This window comes from Ornithorhynchus anatinus, chromosome 14 (assembly GCF_004115215.2).
Source record: "Ornithorhynchus anatinus isolate Pmale09 chromosome 14, mOrnAna1.pri.v4, whole genome shotgun sequence".
NCBI lineage: Eukaryota > Metazoa > Chordata > Mammalia > Monotremata > Ornithorhynchidae > Ornithorhynchus > Ornithorhynchus anatinus.
In genome coordinates, this window is record NC_041741.1 from 46938933 (window position 1) to 46945116 (window position 6184).

Below are 6184 nucleotides of genomic sequence, written 5' to 3' on the forward strand. Positions count from 1 at the left end.
GAGTTGGAAGCCAGTTCTCCTGACTCCCAAACTCCCGCTGCCCAATCCATTGCTCTTTCTTTACTTTAATTCACAAATCTTTGACATACTGTTACCCCTCATTATGGGCATGGAACATGTCTGCTAATTCCACTGTACTCTCCAAGGGCTTAGCACAGTGCTCTGCACATAGTAAGCACTTATTAAATACAATTGATTGATTGATTGATTGATCGAGCAGCTGGGAGGAGATTGGAGAGAATCTTATAGCAATAGCAAACAAACAATCCACTGGTTTATAAGCCCCTTGAGGGCAGATATTGGGCCGATTTACCCTGTGCTCCTCTCAAATGCTGTGTCCTGTGCCCAGTAAGGATTCCATTAAATACCGTTGATTGAAGCAGTGTCTTTCCATCTTCAGAGTCCAAGCCATGATTCCTAACCATTTCTCTTCAGCTCCTAGAGAAGCGCACGCAAGACAACAGCCTCACTGCATATGCTCAGAAAGTGGAAAAGGTCTGATCCGAATCAGCCCGGAGTCAGGTGAGTCACAGCCTATGCCCGTCTCTTTCTGCTCCGTTTGGAAATTGAGTGAGTCTGCTGGTTGAAAGGGACAATTTCTGTGGTGAGCTGGTAGCTGGAGACCCTGCTCTGGTCTGTAATTATAGAGATCCTGCACTGTAATTATAATAATTATGGTATTTGTTAAGCACTTCCTATGGGTCAACCACTGTTCCAAGGCCTTTGGTAGATACAAGTCAATCGAGTTGCTCACAGTCCATGTATCAGATGAGACTCACAGTCTAAGCACTGACATAAAAGTGGGCCACTATTGCGTTGTACAAAATATATCCCTTCTGATCCCAACCCCTCTCATCTTCCAAAAAGAACATATGCCCACTCTTCTGCCATCTTCAACTCCCCTGTCTCTGGATCTTTCCCCCACCTTCAAACACACTCACCTCTCTCCCATGCCAAGAAAGTTTTTCAGAATCCCACTGCACCCTCCAGCCATCTGAGGAGCAGTGTGGCTAAATAGAAAGAGCCTGGCCCTGGGAGTCAAAGGACCTGGGTTCTGAGCCCACCTCTGCCTCGTGCCTGCTATGGGACGTTGGGCAAGATACTTCACTTCTCTGTGCCTCAGTTATCTCATCTGTAAAATGTGGATTTTGTTCTCCTGTTCTCCCTCCTACTCAGATTGTGAGTCCTGTGTGGGACAGGGACTGTGATTGACTTGATGATTCTGTATCTTCCCCAGTGCTTAAGACAGTGCTTGACACATAATAAGCCCACCCACAACGAGCTTACAGTCTAGACAGGGAGACAGACATTAATATAAATCAATAAATTAGAGATATGTACACAAGTGCCGCAGCCTGTGAGGGGGGATGAATAAAGGAAGCAAGTCAGGGCGACACAGAAGGGAGGTGAAGAAAAGGAAAAGAGGACTTAGTCAGGGAAGGCCTCTTGGAGGAAATGTGTCTTCAATTAAGATTTGAAGTGGGGGAGAGTCATTGTCTGTCAGATATGAAGAGGAGGGCATTCCAGGCCAGAGGCAGGGTGTGAGTGAGAGGTCAGCAGCCAGATAGTTGAGATTGAAGTACAGTGAGAAAGTTGGCATTAGAGGAACAAAGAGGGCAGACTGGGATGTAGTAGGAGCGTAGTGAATAGTACAGAGTAGTGGCAGGTCTGGGTCAAGCAAGTAGAGAGCAGAGCAGCAGAGCGACTGGGAAAAGAGGAGAGAGATTCCCCTCCCCAGCCACCAAAGTAGGTGTAACACACACCCAACTATTGGTTGTGTAACGAAATTGCCTGAGATTGACGAGACACAAACTCTGGACGGAGGGGTTGGGGAGGGAGGAAGAGATCCCTCCTCTGACATGGAGCAGCTGAAAGCCATTTGCAGTTGGAGCTGGCAGGGAAGGTTGCTGGGGGCCAGGCATGATGTTTCAGTCTTCCAGAGCTTGGATTCAGCAAGGCTGGATAGAACACCACTGACAAGTGGTGTCTCTCAGGGGGAGGGTGTCCTGCCTGCCTGAATGGGGCCCCTTTGGAGAGCGGCTTCTGCCTGTGCTGATCAGAATCCCTCAGGGGGAGGGCATCCCACCAGAACTGAGTTCTCCCAGTGATCAGGTGGTGAATCACATTTATTGAGCACTTACTGTGCACAGGGAAATGTATTAAGTGCTTGGGACAGTGCAAAGAGTAAGATGTAACAGAGTTTGTAGACATGTTCCCTGCCCACAGTGATCTTACAGTCTTAGAAGGGTCTACCGGCGATTTGGCAGAGAACAGTGAAAGGTGTCAGGCCGTAGATGTAGCTTTTGCGAGCCATCTAGCTCTCGGTGGCTAACGAATTAAACCAAAGCTGCGATTCTGGATGCCAACAGGTCCTTGCCAAGACCCCAGATGGTGGCTGGGATGGGGAGCGGGACCCAGGGAAGTGAGCCTGAATTGACCGGAACCACTGCAGGACAAGCCTCACAATTCCTTTGTTGGGGGGAAAAGAAGTAAACAGGAATCATTCGCTTCAATCGAAACACATAATAGTTCCTTCACAAATGTAACATTTTGGGGATGGCTTTTCCCTTTGTTATTTTTATGTGCTGTATAAAATAATGTCTTGAGAAAAGAAAGTGTCTAAATGCAGGTCTTCTCTTTGTTAGGTAGTTGCCAATCCCATGGAAGTAAATGGAGGAGTGGGGGTTCAAACCCCCAGTCTGCTTTCTGATTCAATATTTCATTCAGCGATGAATTCTTGGAAGTAAGTTTTCTATTCTATTTCTAATACATGAGATGATTTTTTGATACTTGATTGGATTCCCCAAAATAAAATGAAAGATTTTTCCTTCCCTCAACATGATTTCTCTCATTACACTAGAAAGAGCAGGGCTGGGATAAGAGGAAGACCAAGTCAGCAGCCTCAGACCTCAGGCCAACAGGAAATCCTGCACTGGCAGAAGAAACTGAAGAGCCCTCCCTCAGTCCAAAGGCTCTGGCCAGGGATCTGTGTAGATGTGTTTTATAATTCCCCAGGGAAAATGTCATTTAACCTTTTGTTGAACTAGACTTCATGGACCCATCTACTAAGGAATTGGACTGGCTATATACATGCTGGAAAAGCCTTGGTAGTTCCTTGACCCAGATGTTGGAATAATAATAATAACAGTGTTGGTATTTGTTAAGCGCTTACTATGTGCTGAGCACTGTTCTAAGCACTGGGGGAGATACAGGGTAATCAGGTCATCCCACGTGAGGCTCACAGTTAATCCCCATTTTACAGATGAGGGAACTGAGGCACAGAGAAGTTAAGTGACTTGCCCACAGTCACACAGCTGACAAGTGGCAGAGCCGGGAAGTGAACTTATACCTTTAACCCTAATGCTAGGGAGTCCTGTGGTGCGAGAAATCTCTGGGCATTTTAGGGCTGCAGACAGAGAATGGCCGTGTCAGCCTTTGTGCCTCAAATCATAGTGAATATTATGGGAACTCTAGTTTGACCATCTCCTCTCTCTCAGTCTTTTTTCTAGCCCACCTCTACTTGACAAATTATTTTTTGAACTCCTTTTTTAAAGCACAGTGTTGAGCGAAATGCCAGTGTTGCCAACTTGGGGGCCATGCAAACAGCAGCCCCACCATCCAGTACTGGAAATCAGAAACCATGGCATGAAGATATTACTCAGGCCCTCTGAAATCACCTTGTTCATAAACTGTAAGCGCACTGGCATGATTTCATTCTTTCCCATGCATGCTGCTAATAGAACCCTGATTAACAACATTTAGTTCCCCTCCTTGCTGCTGCTCCTTCTATTCCTCCTTTGGCTTCTCCTTCTTTCCCCATCTCTCTTCCATTCGTACCTAACTGTGATCCTCATTCTCATCCCCCTTTTGCTCTACAGGAAATAGGATGTGAATCCTAAAAAGTAGGTATTTTTATTATCTTCTACTTTTATTTTATCTTCTATTCCATCTCCCTCCCAACATCCTTGTTTCCTTCCTGCTCCCACCCTAAATTCCCAGTTTTCTAATTGAAAATCTCACCCAGCTTTGCAAGGACCTGTTTGGCTCTTTGTATGTTCTCCATGCAAGGGAAACATCATTGTATTTCATTCTGCCTCTTGAGAGGGTGCTTAAGAAATAGCAAATGGAAATTGGGGGTTTCTTGGGGAGCAATAGAAAGTGGGTCGGGTTTTTTTAATTAAATTAGTAATTTATTATTTTTAGGGAATTTTGCTTCAGTATTCATGACAGTCATGCCTGGTACCCATTTTTAACTACTTAATGGGTTTGGGAAATTATAGGAATGGAATTAAGGAGAACAGTTGGGTGTATGAAGTGGTTGTTATTGTATCTGCTTTCATGTCTTCATGTCTGCTTTTGCTATCCCTTTATCTGTCCCTCTAGAAGTTGTTCTTTGTATAACTCATTCTTAAAATAAATCTCGGAGATGTGGTTCCATCCATTTAGTTTAGCGACAAGCTGGGAAGATTTTTTTTACATAATGGAAAACACCACTTATTTTTCTATTTCAGTGTCCAAGCTGTATTTTCTACTCCTGATCCTGCAGCTTTGAAAGACAGGTGGATGGAAGACTTGGTTGCATATGCTCAAAAGATAGAAGATGACACATACAAATCAACAAATAGCCGAGTAAGTATCTGCTCTCCACATACAGACTTCACTCTTTCTGTGGTCATATTAAGCCTGATTGAGCCTGATTGTCTGATATGATGGCTTATGGTAGTAAATCCAGCTGGGTAAATATGATTGAATGAATGAATTACAGTTGTGATATACGATCTTTTTCACTGGAAAAAGCTAGAACTATGCTCCATGGGAGAGGGTAGTTTAGCTGAAATATTTCATTCCTGTAACCGTTAAAAATGCTGAAAAGAAATGTTAAAGCAGATACCTTGTAGCAGTGTAATACTTTTTAACCCAACATGTGTTTAAAGAAATGGAGAGACCACTGACAAGCTAACAGGCCAAAGTCTCATCTCCCTCTCCTCCTTGCCAGCAAATCTACTCAGATGAAGCCAATGAGTAAATTCATCTCCACGTAAAATGCAAATTGGCAACTTTATGGTGTTTCCAGTGACAATGTATGGATCCGAAAGCCAGACAATGAAAAAGCAGGATAGAAAGAACATCGATTCTTTTGAAATGTGGTGGTGGAGAAGGCTTTTGCGAATACCGTGGACTGTCTGAAAAAAAACCAAATAGATTTTGGAGCAAATTAAACCAAAGTGATCCTTGGAAGGCCAAATTAGATTAGCATATTTTGGAAACATAATGAGGAGAACTAATTCTCTGATGAAGACACTAATGCTAGGAAAAGTCCAGGGAAACTGTGGAAGAGGCAGACCAGCAGCTAGATGGATAGAGACTAAAATAAGGATAACGGAAGAACCATGAGAAAGTTTGCAGATTATGGCAGAGGACAAGATGTTCTGGAGAAAGTATATCCATGGAGTTGCTACGAATTGGAAACGACTTGGCGGCACTTAATAATAAATGTTCTATGTTTAACCTGTTTTCCTCCCTTTGCTCCTTCACCCCCAAAATTGTAAAGGCAGCGTACTATCACCTGGTATCCGAGAAGCTCTATAAGATGCAGAAGGAACTGGAAGAGAATCGGAGGACTAGACTCCAGAAATAGAGCATGTTACCAAATGCTCCAGGCATGCCGCCACTTGTCTCCATAAGGGACCGGTGTAGGTCAGCCACAGCCAGCAATGTCTACTAGTAAGAGTTATTGCCATTATTGTGGTGATGGTGGTATTTTGGAGGAACCTCGGGAAGTGAAATGCATCAGGTTAGAATGCCCTTTTTGCTCCCAAAAGCCGCTTAAAGCTCCACTGACGAGAAGGGCAGGAAATGGCTCTTGGTCTTACAAGGATTCTAACCAGTGTTCATCTTGATGGGTTCTCTGAACTACCTGTAAGGTTGTCCCTGTAAACAAGTGGCTTCTCAAGATTCAAGAAGCGCTCTAGAGATTTGAGAGCAGCCAGAAATACTAGTTAGAATCAAAGAACCGAGTTGGATTGTGGAAGCCAGGGGGATGACTTGGTCCCTAACAATGGCAGTGGTATTTTGGTGGGCCGGGTAGGTCTGGGGCTGACTGGGGGGTGGGGGGTGGGGGGGACTCATCCTCCGAGGTCCTGTGGCTCCTCCCAGACGCCCCAGGGCGTTCCCCCGGGGACAT

General features: G+C 44.7%; 1 long non-coding RNA gene across 1 annotated transcript; it reads left to right on the forward strand.

The window, feature by feature from the left end:
- Positions 1-208: 208 nt before the first annotated feature.
- LOC103170816 lies at positions 209-5185 on the forward strand. The gene is made up of 5 exons (XR_486411.3): positions 209-522; positions 2646-2743; positions 3555-3691; positions 4512-4629; positions 4997-5185. It is a non-coding gene; the product is annotated as an uncharacterized LOC103170816 (long non-coding RNA).
- The last annotated feature ends 999 nt before the right edge of the window (positions 5186-6184 follow it).